At 41.2% G+C, this 19,293-nt stretch overlaps 1 pseudogene; it reads left to right on the top strand.

Annotated features, from left to right (window-relative positions):
- The first annotated feature begins 3,663 nt into the window (after nucleotides 1-3,663).
- Nucleotides 3,664-4,320, top strand: LOC118009933 (annotated as a pseudogene).
- Nucleotides 4,321-19,293: the final 14,973 nt, after the last annotated feature.

Here is a 19,293-nt window from a genome sequence, read left to right as displayed (position 1 = left end):
GCTGCTCTTGGTCTGTGATGATTGGTCTCAAAGGAAAAAGTAAGGTGGTAAATATTTATTATTATAAACTTTTATAAACTATTATAAACATTTCTAAGGATTTTACTCTAAGAGTAAAATGTGCCTTTAGAGTAGCTTTACATTAATTGCCAAACTTCTTCAAAACAAATTCTTACATCAAATATCTAGCAAGTTTCTCTGTCTCAACTTTATAAGATACAGGCATAGAAATTCATTGATTGATTTATCGACAGTAGTGTTTATGTGTCCACAGAGGGTGAGCTTTAAAAAGCTTTTTTTTCTCCATATTTTTGAAATTTTTCCTCTGTGGCTACAGGAGCTATGTACAATTGTACATGTATTTCTCCCAAAACAATATATCTTGGGGTTAGAGTCCAAATTATGATCAAGATTCTGTGGGTTAGCAATATTTATTCCATATAAACCAATAAGGGAATAACATTACAGTCACTTTGCTTATTTTCTCATAAAATTATAATAAAATCTTTCTAAGAAGGCATATATAAATGGCTGCCGCCCTTCCCTAGCAGACAGAAATAAAATTTCCCAGAAGTTAGGCATTTTGGAACATGTACAGAGGTTTTTGAAACTTGCTGATCATAGTAAAACAAAACAAGGGAATGATCCAATATCTACTGGGAGAGTTACAAGTCAGGATTTTAAATAATACATTTTTAAAAAGGAAGTCTCCAAACCTACATTTCAAATGTTTATTGATAAGTTTACTGAAGATAGTATAAAATCACTCCATTAAGAAGGAAGTTTTTTACATGAGAACATCCACAAAAGCCACAAATTAATATGCAGAAGTGTGTGCCTGTGTGTGTACATTTTTCTGGGAGAAGTGTTTAGAATTTCTATCAGATTTGCAAAGACATCCATGACACCAATATAAATTAAGAACTAAAGAGGAAGTTGTTTTTTTTTTAAAGATTTTATTTATTTATTTGAGAGAGAGAATGGGAGAGAGAGAGCACGAGAGGGGGGGATCAGAGGGAGAAGCAGACTCCCTGCCGAGCAGGGAGCCTGATGCGGGACTTGATCCTGGGACTCCAGGATCATGACCTGAGCTGAAGGCAGTCGCTTAACCAACTGAGCTACCCAGGCGCCCCTAAAGAGGAAGTTTTCGACAGGTGGAAGGCTCGTTATGGTATCTGGGGATTACCAAAGCAGAGGTTGTGAAGGGGTCTTCAGCTCCATGACCTCATTTCCCCAAGCTTGCCAACTAATCTTGCCTAATGATCTCACCTAAAGTCTCCTTTGCCCATGTTAAGAATAAGCTTCCTACCTATGATCTGGCCTATTAGTGACACATTTTCTCTATCTAGAATCGCCCAAAGACATTGACAAACTGCTTGGAAAGGAAACTTGGGAACTTATTCTTCCAGGATAGCTATCATATTCCTATGAAAATGTTTAACTTATTTTCTTTTTAAAGACTTTAAACGTATCTTGGATGCTGAACATAGTCAAAAGGTTGAATTTATTACACTGATGCATAACTATATGCTCTCCCCTGTTGTTTTCAATAGAGTACAATGTTTGTCTTTGACACTTTGCAAATTAGCATGTATTGACTTAGTTTTCTTGCAGTATATTATCATGATTTTCTGATTGCAAGACTATAACATGGGAAACGAATTAGAAGGCAATTGGGATATGGTCCACAACAGTGGGGAGAAGAATTCCAGTAGATTTTGCAGAAACATGCTATCTTTCCCCTTCAGGGACAACAAAAGTTGGAATCAATGTGATTTACACAAAAGGGTGATTTTTAGTTCCATAATGCTTTCATCATTTAATGTGGGGTGAAAATAAACATCATTAGAACAAGTACGACTAGTTCAGTTCAGAAATTCTTCTATGGCACAGGGATGGCCAAATATATCTCAAGGCGTCTCATTGTAATAGAAGATATAAAACCAAAAACACAAAGGTGAAATGGGTCGTTAACATTTGTATTATTAGGATCATAATAATAACAACTGCATTTCATTGAGACAGTTTTCTAAGTGGTTTTTTTTTTTTTTTTTTTAAGATTTTATTTATTTGCGAGAGAGAGAATGAGAGACAGAGAGCATGAGAGGGAGGAGGGTCAGAGGGAGAAGCAGACTCCCTGCTGAGCAGGGAGCCTGATGTGGGACTCGATCCCGTGGGATCATGACCTGAGCCGAGGGCAGTCGCTTAACCAACTGAGCCACCCAGGCGCCCTTCTAAGTGTTTTTTATGCATTAAATCACTTAGTACTGTGACATGAGAGCATGTGTAAATAGTGTAATGACACAGAAGCCCAGAGGGATGAAGTAACATGCTCAAGAACACATAGCTAATGAGGCCAGGAATCTAATCTGGGGATTCTGGCTCCAAAGCCTCATTCCTTGCCACTAGGTTAGACTGCTTCTCTAGGACAAACTTAGCTTCTCTTTTTCCCTATAAGATGATAATTACTTATATGCTAGTAAGTCAGAAAGACAGGAAGATGCGGCCTCTGAGAAATCACCTTTATCTGCTCTGTGCCTCTTTGTCTGTTTATTTGGCACTTTCTCTATATGGAAAAGCTTCATAGTTCAGTCATTTTAATTGTGTCAGAGGGTTCTTAGATGTAGCCTTTTAAGTCTGCACTTAAAATAACACATGGGTTAACACTTGGAACAAAAGATCACACCTAATGTCTCTTCCCGTTGTCAGTCAACATTTTGGGTCTCTATTTGCTCGTTGGGGGAAGTCAGAAACTATGGATTCATGAGTTTCTTCACTCAGATTAGAGCTCCTCTGTTCATCACTGTGGCCCACGGCAAAGGCTGTTTGCTTTTGGACACTCGAACAGATGGGGTTTACTGAGAAAGGGGGTGCCTGCTATCCCCCCCCATTGTTAGAGTGTAGGCAGAGGATGCAGTTGATGTTCCCTCAGAAAGCTTCAACTAAAAAACGAATAATGAAGCCATGGTCTAGGTATTACGTGGTCTTTCAGGGTACCTCAACTACCCTTCTAAATTCCACATAGCGGTTTCCCAAGATGGCATATTGCTTGGATAACTCCCTTTCTTACACATAAAGAGTTGTAAAGTAAAATCAGAATTTGTATCTTATATACTCATTCAACAAAAATGTAGTAAGCACCCACGTGTGGGCCCTCATGGTCAGAATGGATCCTTGTTCTCCTTATCAGAGGAGCTGGAAAATGTTTTAAAATAAATATAATAGAGTGGGATGTATGATAGGAGTTTAAACAGGATGCTATGAGGCACATGTGTGTGTGTGGGGGGGGTGGCGTCTGTCTGTGTGTATCTGTATGAGTTTTTGTGTGTTTGGGGAGTAGCAGAAGGAGAGGAAATCTAACCCAACCTGGGGAGATCCTGGAAGAGTCCATGGAGAATTTTCAAAGTAGGATTTAGTCAGGAGAGTGGACAGAGAAAATTTTATTTCATCATCTGGGTATAATGTTTGCAAAGGCAAGAAGGCAGGAAAGAGTGTGAATTGTCTAAGAATCTCTAAGCAGTTCCATATGGCTAGGGGCCTAAGCATTTGGGGGCAATAATTAGGAAGGCAACTAGGTTTTAAATGACAAGCTTGCGTATAAATTTTATTCTGAAGGTAATAGAGAATCAGTTAGGACTTTAAATAGAGGAGTGACACTTACCACCTAACTACAATGTATCACACCCTAGGAATAGATATGATTAATATTTTGAAAAATAATGCATTCCTTTCCATCTGGCTGCACCCATCAGCTCAAAGGTAAGCAAAGATGGGTGCTTACAAGTACATCCAGGAGCCATGGAGGAAAAAGCAATCTGATGTCATGTCATATATCAGACTCGTGTGTCATGTGGTAGCCGCAAATGCCCAGTTCCTGAGGGTGTGACCTATGGCAAGCCTGCCCATCATGGTGTTTACCACCTAGAATTTTCCTCAAGCCTTCAGTCTGTTGCAGAGGAGCGAGCTGGATGCCACTGTAGGGCTCTGAGAGTCCTGAATTCTTACTGCGTTGATCAAGATTCCAGGTACAAATTCATTGAGGTTAACCTCATTGATCGATTCCATAAAGCTATCAGAAGAAATTCTGACACCCAGTGGATCACCACACCAGTCCACCAGCACAGGGAGACTCGAGGGTTAACACCTTCAGGTGGCAAGAGCCATGGCCCTGGAAAGGGTCACAAGGTCCACCACACTATTGGTGCTTCTCACTGTGGGGCATGGAGAAGACACATCACTCCCTGGTTCCATCATTACCGCTAATATAAGTAATGTTTGCAAAATCCTTACCTAATAAACAATTTAGGATAAAAGAAAAAAAAGAAAAAGAATGCACTCACTGTCTAGCAGCTGAACACATGGTTAGACTCTACAGTGATTCTTCCAGAACTCTGTTGCCTCACCGTTGGTCTACTGAGGTGAAAAGCCACATAGGACATTTGCAGATCAGTAATCAATGCTTAGCCGTGTGGAAACCAAGGATGAAATGGAAGGGGTAATGAGGAAAAGGGTTGTGAGGCCAGACTGGGGGAGACCCCAACTAGTATATCCCCTATTACATTTTTTAGAAATTATAACCATGTTTGACCTTATAATGAGTCTTATTATTTAACAAATATTATAAAGAAATGGCTATTAAGCTCTCTTTTCACTTAAATAACTTTTCTACAAAGTTTCCAGATATTTTAAGTGATTGTTACAAACACACAGATGTGTTCTATTTTAATGTATGAACCCAAGATTAGTGAAACTGTCTTACGGAATTTTGGAAATAAACATCCTATTCCAATATGGGTTAGCAGTGATTCAAAGAAAGTCAGGAATACTTTTGTTGAGTAGTCAGAAGAGTTTTGTTGTAGGCACCTTTTTCCTCCCTCCCCTTACACACGCTGGCTCCCTGTGTGCACGCGTGCACACACACAAACACACATACACGCACGCACATACACACACATGCACACACACATGCACACTGACATATACACATACACATTTACACATCACACACATACACACATGTACACACACACACGCACACACATGCATGCGCATGCACATACACACACACATACATACCCCATTTACAGCCCTAAGAGAGCATAGCAGTTTGTGCTCTTGAGCTTCTATGTCCTCATCTGTGGGCAGCAGCGGCCTGGCGTTGAGCAAATAGCACCAGCTTGAGGCAGGAGTTCTGGGGTTGTTCCCAACTGTGCCTTGAGCAAATTTCTTTCCTATCTCCAGATTTCATCTGTAAGAGGAAAAAAACTTAGATCCGGCTGGCCCACGTCTGTGACCTCTTCTAGATCTCACACTCGACATAAATGGGAGCTAATAGCTCTACCACCATACACAGTAGGACTTCATACTGGACCAGTCAGTATTCCACAAGGGGCAGGAATTTCTCTTAAATAAAACAAAACAAAAGTGTAATTAAAGAGTTTTGATCATTAATCATGGATGCTGAAGGCAGAATGTGAGGAAGACAACTTTCTGCAGATCCATCTATGCTTTTGAACAGCCTACCTCTCTCCCGGTTGGGGGGTGCCATGCTGGGGCCAGCTGGTAAGAGTTTGACACTCCAACATCCGTGTGTTTGTGTGTGTGCACAGCCACTGAGATAATCTCTACTGTATGTAAGAACCATAAGCTACAATTTCAAGTTCAAGACAGCATTTTAAAAATATAGATTCTTGGTCCCCACCTCTCTGGGCCTGGTAATAGATGTTCTTATGAAGTTCCACAGTTAATTGTGAAGAACATCAGACGTGCGGGGATCCCCGCTTCTTATGTTACAGTCAGGTCTTCTGTTGATGGCACTTTTTTTTTTTAAGATTTTATTTATTTGACAGAGAGAGAGAGAGAGAACACAAGCAGGGATGTGGCAGGCAGAGAGAGAGGGAGAAGCAGGCTCCCTGCTGAGCAGGGAGCCCGATGCGGGGCTCTATCCCAGGACCCTGGGATCATGACCTGAGCCGAAGGTAGCCTCTTAACCGACTGAGCCACCCAGGTGCCAATGGTACTTTTTAATAGAAGACTTAAAAAGGATTTGATTTTTGGCATTAGTTAGAGTTTTTCTTACTATATTAATTCTGTCCTTAATTGAAAAATCATGACCAAGTAAGGACATATGTTGAGGATAGTATAATTTCTCTTGAATTTTAATAATTGCATTGTATATAGATAACTTTTCTGTGATTTCTTTCCTTAGATTTCAGTCTGATATTTGTCCACTTTGATACTTCTAGGTTTTACCAGGAGAAAATCTTCTGCTTCCTATCACTACCTTCTTTTCTTATTCTCCTGTAATTTGTCCATGTTTATTATTTATGCCCAGGTTTTATCATCTGAAAGATTTTGGAGAATCCTACTGATCCCAGAGAGCCATGGGAGCCACAGTAAATAGAAGTGCTGTTTAAGAGCACCTTTCCCGACTGATAAATGTGGAATACCTCCACAGTGCAGTTGTTTGCAAACCTACTGTTCTCAGAATCTCCTGGGGAACATTTTAAAATCCAGGCCCCTGGATTTAATGATTCAGAATTTCTGGTGCTGGTCACCTGCTATTTCTGTTCTTAAAACACTCCCCAGGTGATTTTGCTGCAAAGTCAGATTGAGAACCACTGATCTAGATTAAAGTCACCAACTGTGTTCAGTATGAGCACGTGGCTCATTTTAAATCATCCGTGTCTCCCCAGGCACATCGCAAGCTTCAGTACATTTTTGACTAAACAAACTGTTGACCCAAGATGTGACTAGCACCTTATCCTGTAATTTGTTATTTCTATTACCTCTCATCTAATCAAATACCATTATTTTCCCTATGCTCATAAATTCTAAGAAATCCCCTGATCACCGTTAGCTCAAATTCCATAAGGCACATAATCTTAGCAAGAAAAATACATTCTTCAAATGAATAGAAGGCCTTTCTCCCCCTAACTATATTTACCACTTGCCTGCTACTCTGGAGAATTCATTTCTCAGTCTAGACAAGTTATTCTTTTAAAGTTAGTCTTAAAAAATATTTAGCACTCATCACTAACAATCACTTATAACTTAGCATACTAGCACTTAATAAAAGACCTTCTTCCTAACAGCAAGGATCCTCTGCTGAGATAATGTGGTTTTAATTTTAAGGGATGGGTAGGCAGAAGAACAGGAAGATTGAAACCCAGGATAAGGGAACATCTGAAATTAGTAAAGGAGAAAACGACCAGAGGTGGTGGTGCACTAAGAGAAACAGCTGCTCCCAACTTTTCTTGGTTTTGGCTGTCAGAGGGCTAGATTGTTCGATGTGCAGGGCAATAGACAATAGAAAGATAAACAGAGCCACACGCGGGGGATACCAAGAGCTGGATTAGAAAATCCTGCCTCTGTCATTTACTAGTTAGGTATAAATTTTGAGTAAATTATCTACTCTTTCTCAGCCTTACTTTATCATCTGTAAAACAAGGATAATACCTCCTTCCTGTATCAGTTCGCTTGGGCTGCCTTACAAAGTACCACAGACTGGGTAGCTTAAACAACAGAAATTTTCTTCCCCTCACATTTCTCCAGGCTGCAAGTTCAAGTTCAAGGCAGCAGCAGGGTGGGTTTCTTCTGAGATTTCTCTCCTTGCCTCATAGATGGCAGATTTTCTCTGTGTCTTCACATGATCTTCCCTCTCTGTGACCTATTCTTCTCTTTTTATAAGAGGAGAAGTCATAATGGATCCGGGCCCACCCTAAAGGGCTTTCTTTCCTTCACTTAACCACCTCTTTGAAGGCCAAGTCTCCAAACACAGTCACATTCTAAGGTACTGGGTGTTAGAATTTTAACATATGAATATAGAGGGGACACAATTCAACTCATAACACCTCCATACTTATTTCTCTTGATTGCTGTAAACACAAAATAAGAGAATGTATGTTAAAATGGTCAGAAGTACCTACAATGGTAACCTTGGGGACAGGGATGGTGCTTTGCTCATGGCTGAATATTACAAAGCATCTACCACAGAGCCTAACATGAGGTAGATACTTAAAAAATGCTTGTTGAATCAACGGACACACTTCACATAAACACAAAATGTTTGTTTGATGTATCAACTTATTAGCCTATGAAATGAACATGCAATCATCTTAATCTTTTTTGTCCCCTTAGCATCTCCAAGGAGAACCGTCAACAGAGGCCCGTTCGTGTTAATTAACTGAACCATGGCATGAGCCATAGTTCATGTTAAGGGTGATGCCAGGAAGGCGTTCTGCCCTGGTGCATTTCTGCCACTAGCACGTTGTTTGCTTTTCACTATACATGAATGGCTTCAAAATGTTCAGTGGAAGTGAACAAGCTCTCTGAACATCTGCGAACTGAGTTTGCTGATCACGTCTGGCTCTGTTGTTCCTGACATAATTTTTGTCTCTCTAGCTATGGGTCTAAGACTAAAAAGTTCATTCTCCTTCTAGCTTCAGAGTCCTGGTATAACCAGTCACTGCCATAACTTTGGGTTAGTGTGAATTAGGGAGGGGATGATACTAGGAAGGTTAAAAAGCCCCACGTGATAAAAAGGCTGAACACAGACTATGCTGGGCACAAAAGTAATTCTATATACCTTACCCTACATAGCAAGGATTTCAGAATGAATAGAACAGATTTAGAGAGTTCCATAATCTGTGCATGAGTAGTGTGGGAACCTTTGTGGAATAAAGCCTGCAACATATTTTTAGGAACCAAATGCCATGACTATTGTCTAATTTCAACTGGAAATTGAATAAATATATATAATGAATTATATTGAATAATTTGAATTGAAATTAAATAAATACATATAATAAAGTATATATATAAAATACCAATAAGTAATTGGTAATAATAACTATTACCAATTATAAATAATATGTATTATACCAATAACATATATATTATAATTATAATACCAATAATTAAGATCATATTAATGTGACAATGAATAATCATTTAACAAATAAATTGACTAAAGTAAGTCAGCCAAGTAAATTGGGATAATATGTAGCAAAATAACAACCAGGGTATCTGGTTTTTAACTTTAAATTGATCATAGTCATATCGAGTAGGCTTGAACTAGTATTATCTTTTTATTCTACACACATTTGGGTGTTGAAGATATTGGAACCTTCACCTTCCTTATGGGATCAAAAAGGAATGTGATTCTTCCACGAGTACTTAGCCTGGCAAATGGATTCCTCATCATCCTTGAAAGATGTCAAGACTGGGATCTCGTTTCTCACTGATTAGCTTTCACACCTATTTCAGTGAACTTTTATTCTTTTATAGCTTTTTCTTATTTTAAAACTGATGTAAGAAACCAAATCTTTTTTTCTCCTTGTATTTAAAAGTTCAATGTTGCTGATATATGGGCTTGTAAAAATTCTAGACAAATGTGTCCTTGGGCAAGGCAGGGACATGCTGGATGCATCACTGCTCAGAACTCTGCTCCTCAGCCAGGAAAGATTAGAGACTTGATATCGTGGCAACCAAGGGTGAGAGACTTACAAAGACTCTCTCACCCTAATTAAATTCGCAATCCACAATATAGGCGAGGACCACCAATTCATCCGTTCGTAAGAGAAATTTAACTGCCAAGCAGGAGGATAAATTATTCATGAAAGCAAAAGGAGAAACAGTGGCCTGAAGACAATTTCACTCTGGCTTTGGTAAGGTTTGAAGAACTAGCCTCACAGCGAGATGTCTTACCTCCTGATCCCGGCAACGTTGAGCTTCTGCTGCCTAACGAACCCTCCCAATAATTAGTAACTTAAAATGACAAGCGCTCTCTGGGGCAGCCTGGGGGTCCTTCTGGCCTGTCCTCAGCTGTCCTCTGTTGGGTTCTCTCATCCATCTGTGGCAGCTGGCAGGCCACCCATTGGCTGGATGTTGTAGGATGGCCTCCCTCACGTCTGGTGACTGGCAGGATGTTGACCAGAGCATCTTGATTATCCTCCACTAGTTTTTGCAATCTCTCATATCAGCACTTAGGTGATCTCACCATGGAAAGAGCTAGATATGCATTTGCCAAATTCTCCCTCGCCATCTCCCTTATTTGTACACACAGAGCTCACTGTTCACCTTCTTCATAGCACTCTCCTTTCCAGAAGAGGGGTGCAGTATAAGAAACTACACTTGACTTTATTCATAAGAGTCACACACCAGGCCTGCTTCCCTGAGATTAAAGCCCAGATTACTTCACAAAACTCAGTCACTTATTCAAAAATATTTTTTTACTTACTCCCATGGTTGGTTAATTTGGTTCACAAAACTTAGTCATTCATTTAGAAATATTTTCTCACTGACTCCCAGGGCTAGCTAATCTCTTCCATAGGTGTGAATTTTACCAATGTCATACTCAAGAGAATATTCATTGTTTTCTGTAACCCCTTGGAGGGTCAGGAAGGGCCACGACTTCACCATTATCTCCATGTACCCATCCCAATGCCAAAGCAGTTGACAGGTGTGAGCCAAATTCTGAAAAATCCTCACTGCCCTAAGCACACTCTTTCATTCCCTATGAAATACGTAAGTACACATCACTGAACATCTGAGCTGGTCCTCCTCATTAAGGACCACACTGTTTGGAACGGGTGTAAAATTAACTGCTAAAAATGCCTGTTCTGTTCTCTGGGATAGTGGACATTGAGAGACATTAGCCTGAGGGAGACAGACTGACTGGGGAGAAGAATTAATGGAAGCACATGGCTCCTGCAGGCAGGAAATGCTTTGATAGGCCTTTTCCTCTTTTTGTTACCAGGAGAGCCTTGACAATAGACCCCACCTTAGAGCGGCTGCTTTCTCCCCTTGTGATGATCACAGCACATTTTCATCGTCAGACTTGTAGTCTGCGCCAGGGAGTCTCAGGAAGGGACATGCACAATGTTGGGGATCTGCCCTTGAGCCTCTGAGCTGTGTGATGGGTGGGGACGTCACCCCTAAGACACATCACGAATTCCTTTGGCACACGCCTCAGGAAGGCCATCTGCTTCTGTTGTTCCTCTGACCTTTTGTTAGAACCCACCTGAAATTGGAAAGAAATTACCAGAATAAAACTAAACCTAAGACAGTTTTAGACCCTGTTGCTTGCTAAGGCAAGATCTGCAAGGGTAGACCCCATCACACAGCTCAGAGGCTCAAGGGCAGATCCCCCCTCCTCCCTCTGTGTGCGCTCTCTCTCAAATAAATATTTTTTAAAAATGCAGTATATACTATACTCTTATTAAGATGGCTACTATTAAAAAACAAGCAAACAAATGGAAAATAATAAGTTGTTGATGAAGATATAGAGAAACTGGAAGCCTTGTGCATTTCTGGTGGGAATGGTGCAGCCACTGTGGAAACCAGTATGGCAGTTCCTCAGAAAATTAAGCGTAGAATTACCATGTGATCCAGCAATTCCACTTGTGGGTTTAAACCCCAAAAGAACTGAAAGCAAGGATTTTAACAAGTATTTGTAGGTCCCTGTTCAGAATAGTATTATCCACAATAGCCCAAAGGTAGAAACCACCCAAATGCCTGTCAGTGGAAGAATGGATAAACAAAATGTGGTCTACACATACGGTGAAAGATTGTGGAGCTTTAAAAAGTAAGGGAGGGGCGCCTGGGTGGCTCAGTCAGTTAAGCGACTGCCTTCGGCTCAGGTCATGATCCTGGAGTCCTGGGATCGAGTCCCACATCGGGCTCCCTGCTCAGCGGGGAGTCTGCTTCTCCCCCTGACCCTCCTCCCTCTCATGCTCTCTGTCTCTCATTCTCTCTGTCTCAAATAAATAAATAAAATCTTAAAAAAAAAAAAAAAAAGTAAGGGAATTCTGACCCATGCTACAACAGGAATGGATACTGAAGACATTATACTAAGTGAAATAAGCCAGTCACAAAAGCACAAGTACTGTCTGATTCCACACACATGAGATACTTAGAGCACTCAAGTTCAAGTTCAGGGACTGAGCCTCGGGTGAGGGAGTAAGAGGCAGTTATTCTTTAATGGGTACAGAGTTTCAGTTCGGGAAGATGAAACAGTTTTGAAGATCGATGGTGGTGATGGTTGCCCAAAAATGTGACTGTACTTTATGCTACTGAATTGTACACTTAAACTGGTTAAAATCATAAATTTTATATTATGTATATTTTACTATAATTAAAAAAAAAAAGAAGTTAAAAAATGTGGGATGGATTTTCGTAACCAAACATAAGAGTATTCCCCTTTCTTGAAATGTTAGCATTATTTAATCTCCTAATTATTTGGGGGGGACTTTCAAAATACTGCTGAGTGTACAGGCTTTGACTGTGACTAGAAGCCTCACTTGCAATATAAAGCTCAGTGTACAGGATGAGTACCCGTTATTCTGACAAATGCCGAAGAAGAGAGAATTTCAAAGAATGGAACAAGTTTATGACAAGACTCTGTGTTTGGAGAAGCATAGCTTGTCCAAGAAAATGAGAACAGGTTGGTGGTGTTGGAGCCCAGAGAGCAGGGGAAAGAATGGCATGTGCTGGAACTGGAGACAGAAACAGGGATGAGTCATTTGGGGGCTAGGTTACAGACTTTGCATTGTGTTAAAATGTAAATAGAGCCACTGAATAATTTCAAGCTGGAGAATGGCAATATTCACAAACCATGTGGGTTTGTATGTATGTATGTATGTATGTATGTATGTATGTATGTATGTATGTATTTATTTATTTATTTGAAAGAGAGAGAGGGAGTGTGGGGTGGGAGGAGCAGAGGGGGAGGGAGAGAGACAATCTCCAGCAGACTTCACAGTGGGCACAGAGCCCAACTCAGGGCTCGGATCTCACGACCCCAAGATCATGACCTGAGCCGAAACCAAGAGTCGGATGCTTAATTGACTGAGCCACCCAGGTCAGTCTGGCAGTATTTTGTGGAAGGGTCCAGTGGGTAGCAGCGGCATGAGAGTGTCACCTTTTTAGGAGGCTACGGTAGCTGTCCAGATTAGTGTACATGAGAGCGGAGATGGAGAAAAGTAGTTGGATTTTGGAGGTATTCTGGGAGGAACTATTAACAGGACTTGGAGATGCATTGGCTTAATCCTCTGTTTTCTTTCTCTAATAAGTAATTTCCCTCAGTGCCACAGTCACCCCGCCTGGATCTTTTTCACAATCCACTAGAGCACTGCTGCTGTTGAGGGAGGTCAGTACCTTCAGCTCTTGCCCCTCACTGTGACCTTTACACTATAGCTACATTTAGCGTTCTAAATTGCCACTCCAAACACATAACTCTTTCCTGCTCAAAACTTTCAAAGTCTATTAACTGCTTACAGCATCAAGTCCAGCTCCGTCAGCCTGGCATGCAAACCACTTTATGATTCGGTCTCTCTTAATGTATCTACCTCATCCCCTTCATATGGACGCAATCAAAGATTATGTATGTATTTATTCAGCACCCATGACTGTCCAGATGAATTACCACCAGCAACTTGGTATAGAGGGTTCCTCTCACAATACTTAAACTCATTGTCTTCATGGACTGTCCTCGCCCTAGCCCTACTTCTGTAAATGCCACTCTCCCTTGTCCTGGATTATAACTCATGTCTTAGGAAGCTTTTTGTGAACCTTTAACTCATACTAAGCATGGCTAGCCATTCTCCTCACCACCCTTGGGCACTGGCATGTTCTGCCAGTAATTGCTAGTAACGTTTTTTTTTCTTTTTTTTTTTTTTTAAGATTTTATTTATTTGCAAGAGAGAGAATGAGAGACAGAGAGCATGAGAGGGAGGAGGGTCAGGGGGAGAAGCAGACTCCCCGCCGAGCAGGGAGCCCGATGCGGGACTCGATCCCGGGACTCCAGGATCATGACCTGAGCCGAAGGCAGTCGCTTAACCAACTGAGCCACCCAGGCTCCCATGTTAGTAACGTTTTTAATATGTCAGTAGAAGTGAAAATCTTACTTTCTCTTGAGAAGGTGCTCAGTAAACAGAGTATGTTGTTGATGCTGTAATCAATAATCACGTGCTTTGTCTGGGGCAGTAAGATGGACCTAGGGACAGGGATGCTGAGAAGCAGTAGAAAGGAAAAATTCTTAGGCACAAAGAAGGGAAGGTAGAAAATGCCTCGCATTCAGTAAATAAGTATTGAATCATTAAGTAAGTATGTAAACAAACAAATAAGCAAGCAAACAATAAATAAATAAATGTATGTTTGACAGCTCTAACTACAATATTGAGCTATACGTAATTTGGGAATAAGCTAAGACCTCACTCTTAAAAGCTAGAATTTACTAGGTCAGTTCAGTCATTTCTGAAAACGTGGTTCAGGGGACGCAAAGATGAGCAGGTTCTGCTTTAAAATATTAGCCTGGGTAGCTCAGTCAGTTAAGCATCTGACTCTTGATTTTGGGTCAGGTTGTGATATTGGGGTGGTAGGATTGAGCCCCACCGCGGGCTCCACGCTTAGCGTGGAGTCTGCTTGAGATTCTCTCTCTCCCTCTGCCTCTTCCCGCCCCCCAACCCCCGGCTCATGTGCTCTCTCTCTCTCAAAATCAATGAATAAAATATTTAAAATATTAGCCATGGGTTGGGGGAGGGCAGAAGGAAGACAGGCACATAAACAAATAATGATAACATAGGGCAGTAAGCACAACAAAAGAAAAATACACACAGTAGCAATTATAACTCAGAAGAGGAAGTGGGTGCTTCTGCCTAGGGAAGTATTAATTAGTTGGAATTTGCTCATGCCCCAGGCTGACTGGAGATTTCTACTCTGACTCCCCTACAACCTTTTCTCACAATGTCCAGCCTGGCTGCTGCTCACACCTGCTCTGTGCTCTAGCCTTGCTGGCCTAAGGCACTATCTTCAGACAGGTCCACATTCGTCCTCCTCTGTGTTCTAACTTCAGCGTGCACTCAATTCACCCGGGCAATCTTGTTAAAGCGCAGGAGATTGAGGTGGGCGGGAAGCCTGGGATTCTGCATTGCGGAGAACTCCCAGGGCCCCCGCTCCGCAAACCCAGCCCGGACCAGCAGGACTGTGGCGGCCCTAAAACACATTTTCCCCCCTGATTCAAATCCGCTCCGTCCTTTGTGGGCTGAGTCAAACGTCTGCCCCACGGAGGGAGTGCCTATACTTAAGCCTGGTACATCAGTGTTTGTTTCCTTTGAAGTGCCTGGTGGTATCTCTCTCCAAACCTTTTCCCTGTTTTCCCTTATTGTTAACTCCTTGAGTAAAAGACTCAGTCTAACTCATCCAGACTTGACCTAATTCATCCAAACTCCAGGATGGTGTCTGTCACAGAATTGAGCATAGTTGAATTTGAATTGAACTCAAAATATGATTGCATAGGGGATAAATGCGTGTGTGTTTGTGTGTATACCCTACTCCATTTAAGTAGAGCAGGTCAGAATAGAGAAACCAGATCAATTTACTATTGTGTCACCAGGAATTACAATAAAACGGATTATAGTTATCAGGGTGGGAGAATCCAGCTAGAATATAAGCTTAATGAAGGCAAGACACTTTTTTTTCTTGTAAGTCACTGGGTCCTCAGAGCCCAGGCCTGTGTCTCCCGCATAGTAAATCAACAATAAATATTTGCTGAATGCTAAATGAAGAGAGAAAGTACTGAATTTCAATTCTGTAAAAACAATAGTATTAACCCCTAAAAAATGAAGTGATTAAAGCTATGTTAAGATCTTCTTCTTCTTCTTTTTTTTTTTTTTTTTTTGGTAATAAAGTAAAAACAAGCAAATGAACAATATCCTGGGCATTTCCACTTAAGAAAAGAAGGGACAAAAATAATCAGAAAATCTTCCCCTATAATGAATGTATACATGTTAAATATTTTTTTCACTAAGTGTATCTTCATACATAGCAGCAAAACAAAATCTAAGGCATTTTTCCGCGCGAATTGTCTTTTTCCCTAAAACACCAGATTATTTTAGATCAACAGAAGGCTTTGTTTTTTTACTATTAAATATCAAAGGAGACCCATTTAATTGCAAACATAAAAGCTTTTTCCTTGCCTCTCCCTTCAATTTTGCTGATGAGGAAGATTTTGCAGCCTTACTTGGTACCAAAATAGCTCTGTTTTGCTGACCATTATCATCTTCACAGGGCGGAGCAATGATAATGAACTCGGAACACAGGAAGTTTACCATTTCACAGTATTAAAATAGAATTTCTTATTGCAAAGGTACCTCTCCCACAAAGGAAAAGCAACTGGAATTTTTGTTTTCTGGAATTTGTTGACCCTACTAGGCTCTACTAGTATATTAAGGTATTCGTACAATTCATACTTGGGAAATATTGCCTCCCTCTATAGTTTTATTTGAATGATCGCTTAAAAAACAATTCGACACATTCCATTGCCTTTTAAGCATTTTAATCACTGTGGCCTAGCCGAAGCCAGTGTCACAAACGATAAACTTTTTAGGACTCCAAGTTTTTCTCTGAAGTATTAAGTAGTAGCAATTATTTTTAAGTGGTGATTTCAGGGTAGGGGCCTGAGTCAGGAATAACACTGCCGAGGACCCACTGTAAGGTTGGCTCAGTAGAAATGGAATCTCTGGATCCACTGAGCGATCCTGGCAGGTATCTCCTGTCAGTCTCACTTTACAAATAAGAGAACCCAGCAGGAAAGCAGATAAGTAACTTGCCCCAGGTCTCCTGTAGTGAGCACAGGAGGTGAAAGTCTGACTCGTCTTCCTGACTCCAGAGCCCACATACTTTCCTCCACACCAGATGCCTTTAGAAAGTTACCATCAATTTTATTAAAATATTATGTCTCTGTGTAAAAAGTATAACATGCAAGGATGTCAGTATCTCAGAGGGTAAAACTTAGCTTTGTTCATTCCTTCAGTAAACATTTACTGGGTTTCCACATTGTAATTGGCCATGTGCTAAGTGCTAAAAATAGAGATAAACTACAGCAACGTCAGCAGAGACAGACAATTCAAAGACTAATGCGATTTGAAATTGCCAACATATGACTGCCTTTGAGTTACAAAAATTGTCAGTTTCATATGATTTATGCTAAAACCTGTTACCCAATAAAGAGAATAGCACACTTCATTCCAATTATTCTAACTTAATATTTTAGAAAGGAAAACATTTCCACGTTATTTCTCAACATTTCGATTATACTGGGTATGTAAACGAATGGTTTCTTTGGGTTAAATGCAGGACAGGATTCCCCTGAGAGCACTGCACTCAGAGCAGAACTGGACCAGGAATGAGCCTGCGCTCTGCATTTCTATCCTGGGGCTGTCACTCCCCCCTTCTGTGACACAGGGCAAGTCGTTTAACCGCTCAGCGGCATTTTCCTTATTTGATAATGGAGAGAATTTCACCTATTTCAGAGGCTCGTTCTTGAACAAATGAGCTGAGGAGAACTTGTTCAATCATTTCCAGTCTTGCTCTAATCCCTTTATCCTGATTTCCATCTGAAGACATTGGAATGGAAACAATCAGCATTTCAGTTTCCAAAGACTTCCATTTTCATCCTCTGTTATAATTAAAAATCCTTCTGAATGAATTTGTTCTGTAATCTTACCATTGCTCCAGAAAAAAAATAAAGGCAGATGGTCACCATACAAAATGTTTTTCAGGGACCATCTCTTTGGCCGACTGTTCCAGTCAGTCTCGAACTGACTCACCAGTTTCAAATCCCAGGGCTTCCCTGAGAAATGGACTTGCATTAGGGAGGTTCTCTCCGCAGCGCCAAACTGACATGACAGAGGCAAACCGACCTGCTGAAGACTGACATCCTTCGCAAGTAAGTCCGGTACTGCACGCAAGGCGTCTCCAGAACGAGCAGGAAATGATTCAAAACCAGGCTTTGCCAGAACAAGTGTGGCCGTTTCCTCTGTGCATAAGATAATGGAGAGCTTGCATCACAAACCTTCTCTGAATAGCCTTTTCCGTGATTCAGCAGGTTCCAAATATAGTGAGATAAGGGATATGGTTTGCCTGCCCTGCTTTTGTCATCTTACCTGAGGACAAGCAGTACCTAGGAGTGTTTTTGTTTTGTTTTGTTTTGTTTGTTTTAAAGATTTTTATTTATTTATTTGGGAGAGAGAGACAGAGAGCACGAGAAGAGGGGAGGATCAGAGAGAGAAGCAGACTCCTTGCTGAGGGGGGAGCCTGTTTGGGGACTCGATCCCGGGACTCCAGGATCATGACCTGAGCTGAAGGCAGTCGCCTAACTGACTGAGCCACCCAGGCATCCCACCTAGGAAGTATTAATACTCCACCATCCTACACCTCCCCCACTGTGTTTAAGTGAGAGGGATCAAATTCAATGTCAGTGCCGTGTATGTAGTTCCTACATACTAATATGTATGTAGCCAGATACTGTGCTAGGCATGGGTATGAAGTTAGGTTTTCGGGAACAAATAGGAGTCACAAATATAAATGAATGCATCATTTCAGAATATGGGAATGGGTCTGAAGTACATACAGACTGCTATGAGGGACAGTATCAGGGAAAACCTCATTTACATTGGGCCTTACCGAGAAAGGGACTTCTAAGTGAGAGCTAAAGGATGTCTCAGGCAGGTGAAGGATGGAAGGAAGAGACAGAGGGCCCTGGGTGTGCTAAAGGTCTAGATATCGATGTAGGAAAAGACGTTAGGGTTCAAAGCCGATGGCTAAGAAAGAATTCTTGAGACGTCTTTGGTGCACAAAGGTGGTTTTATGAAACCCGGGGGACAGGACCCCGAGCGGCATCAAGGTCACGAGGAGTGGCCCGTTATATACTTCCAAGTTGGGAGGGCTTAGGGATAGCATAAGTCTCCAAGGAATTTTGGAAGCAAGGTTTCCAGGACCTTGAGGGGGCTAGCTGTTGTTGGGAAAAGGTCATTTATTACTGTCTAATAAAATCTGAGTCATGAGACCCTTGGGATGTATATCGGTGGGTCATATGCTTGGGGGATGATTGCCAACATGTGTCTTGAGGGGGTAGAGATAAAGGAAGTTTCCAAAGGAATTTTTATATGCTGAAGTAGACTTACAGGATCCTGCGGGTTGGGCTAATGCTCTTAGCAAAGTGTCAACACCGAGGCAGTTGAGTCCCTAGAGGAATGTCAGTCTGCCTGTTTCAAGGACTTGTCAATGGGCTGTAGGCAGTAAGGAAATTTAATAATTTTCCTTCTGCCTTTGTTTCCCACATCAGGTATTCAAAGGCCCTGATACAAGAGAGCTGGTTTGGCAGCTTGGTGGAGAAGACAAGCCTGGTGTCTGGGGTAGAGCTCATGCAGTTTGGACTTTACTCTGAGAGCAGTGCGAAGCCAGTGAAGTATTTCACAGAGGATGACAAAATGGGCTCATGTATTTCCCTGT

This window comes from Mirounga leonina, unplaced genomic scaffold (assembly GCF_011800145.1).
Source record: "Mirounga leonina isolate KUSES-001 unplaced genomic scaffold, KU_Mleo_1.0 Mir_128, whole genome shotgun sequence".
Classification (NCBI taxonomy): Eukaryota; Metazoa; Chordata; class Mammalia; order Carnivora; family Phocidae; genus Mirounga; species Mirounga leonina.
This window is presented reverse-complemented; position numbering and strand designations above follow the sequence as displayed.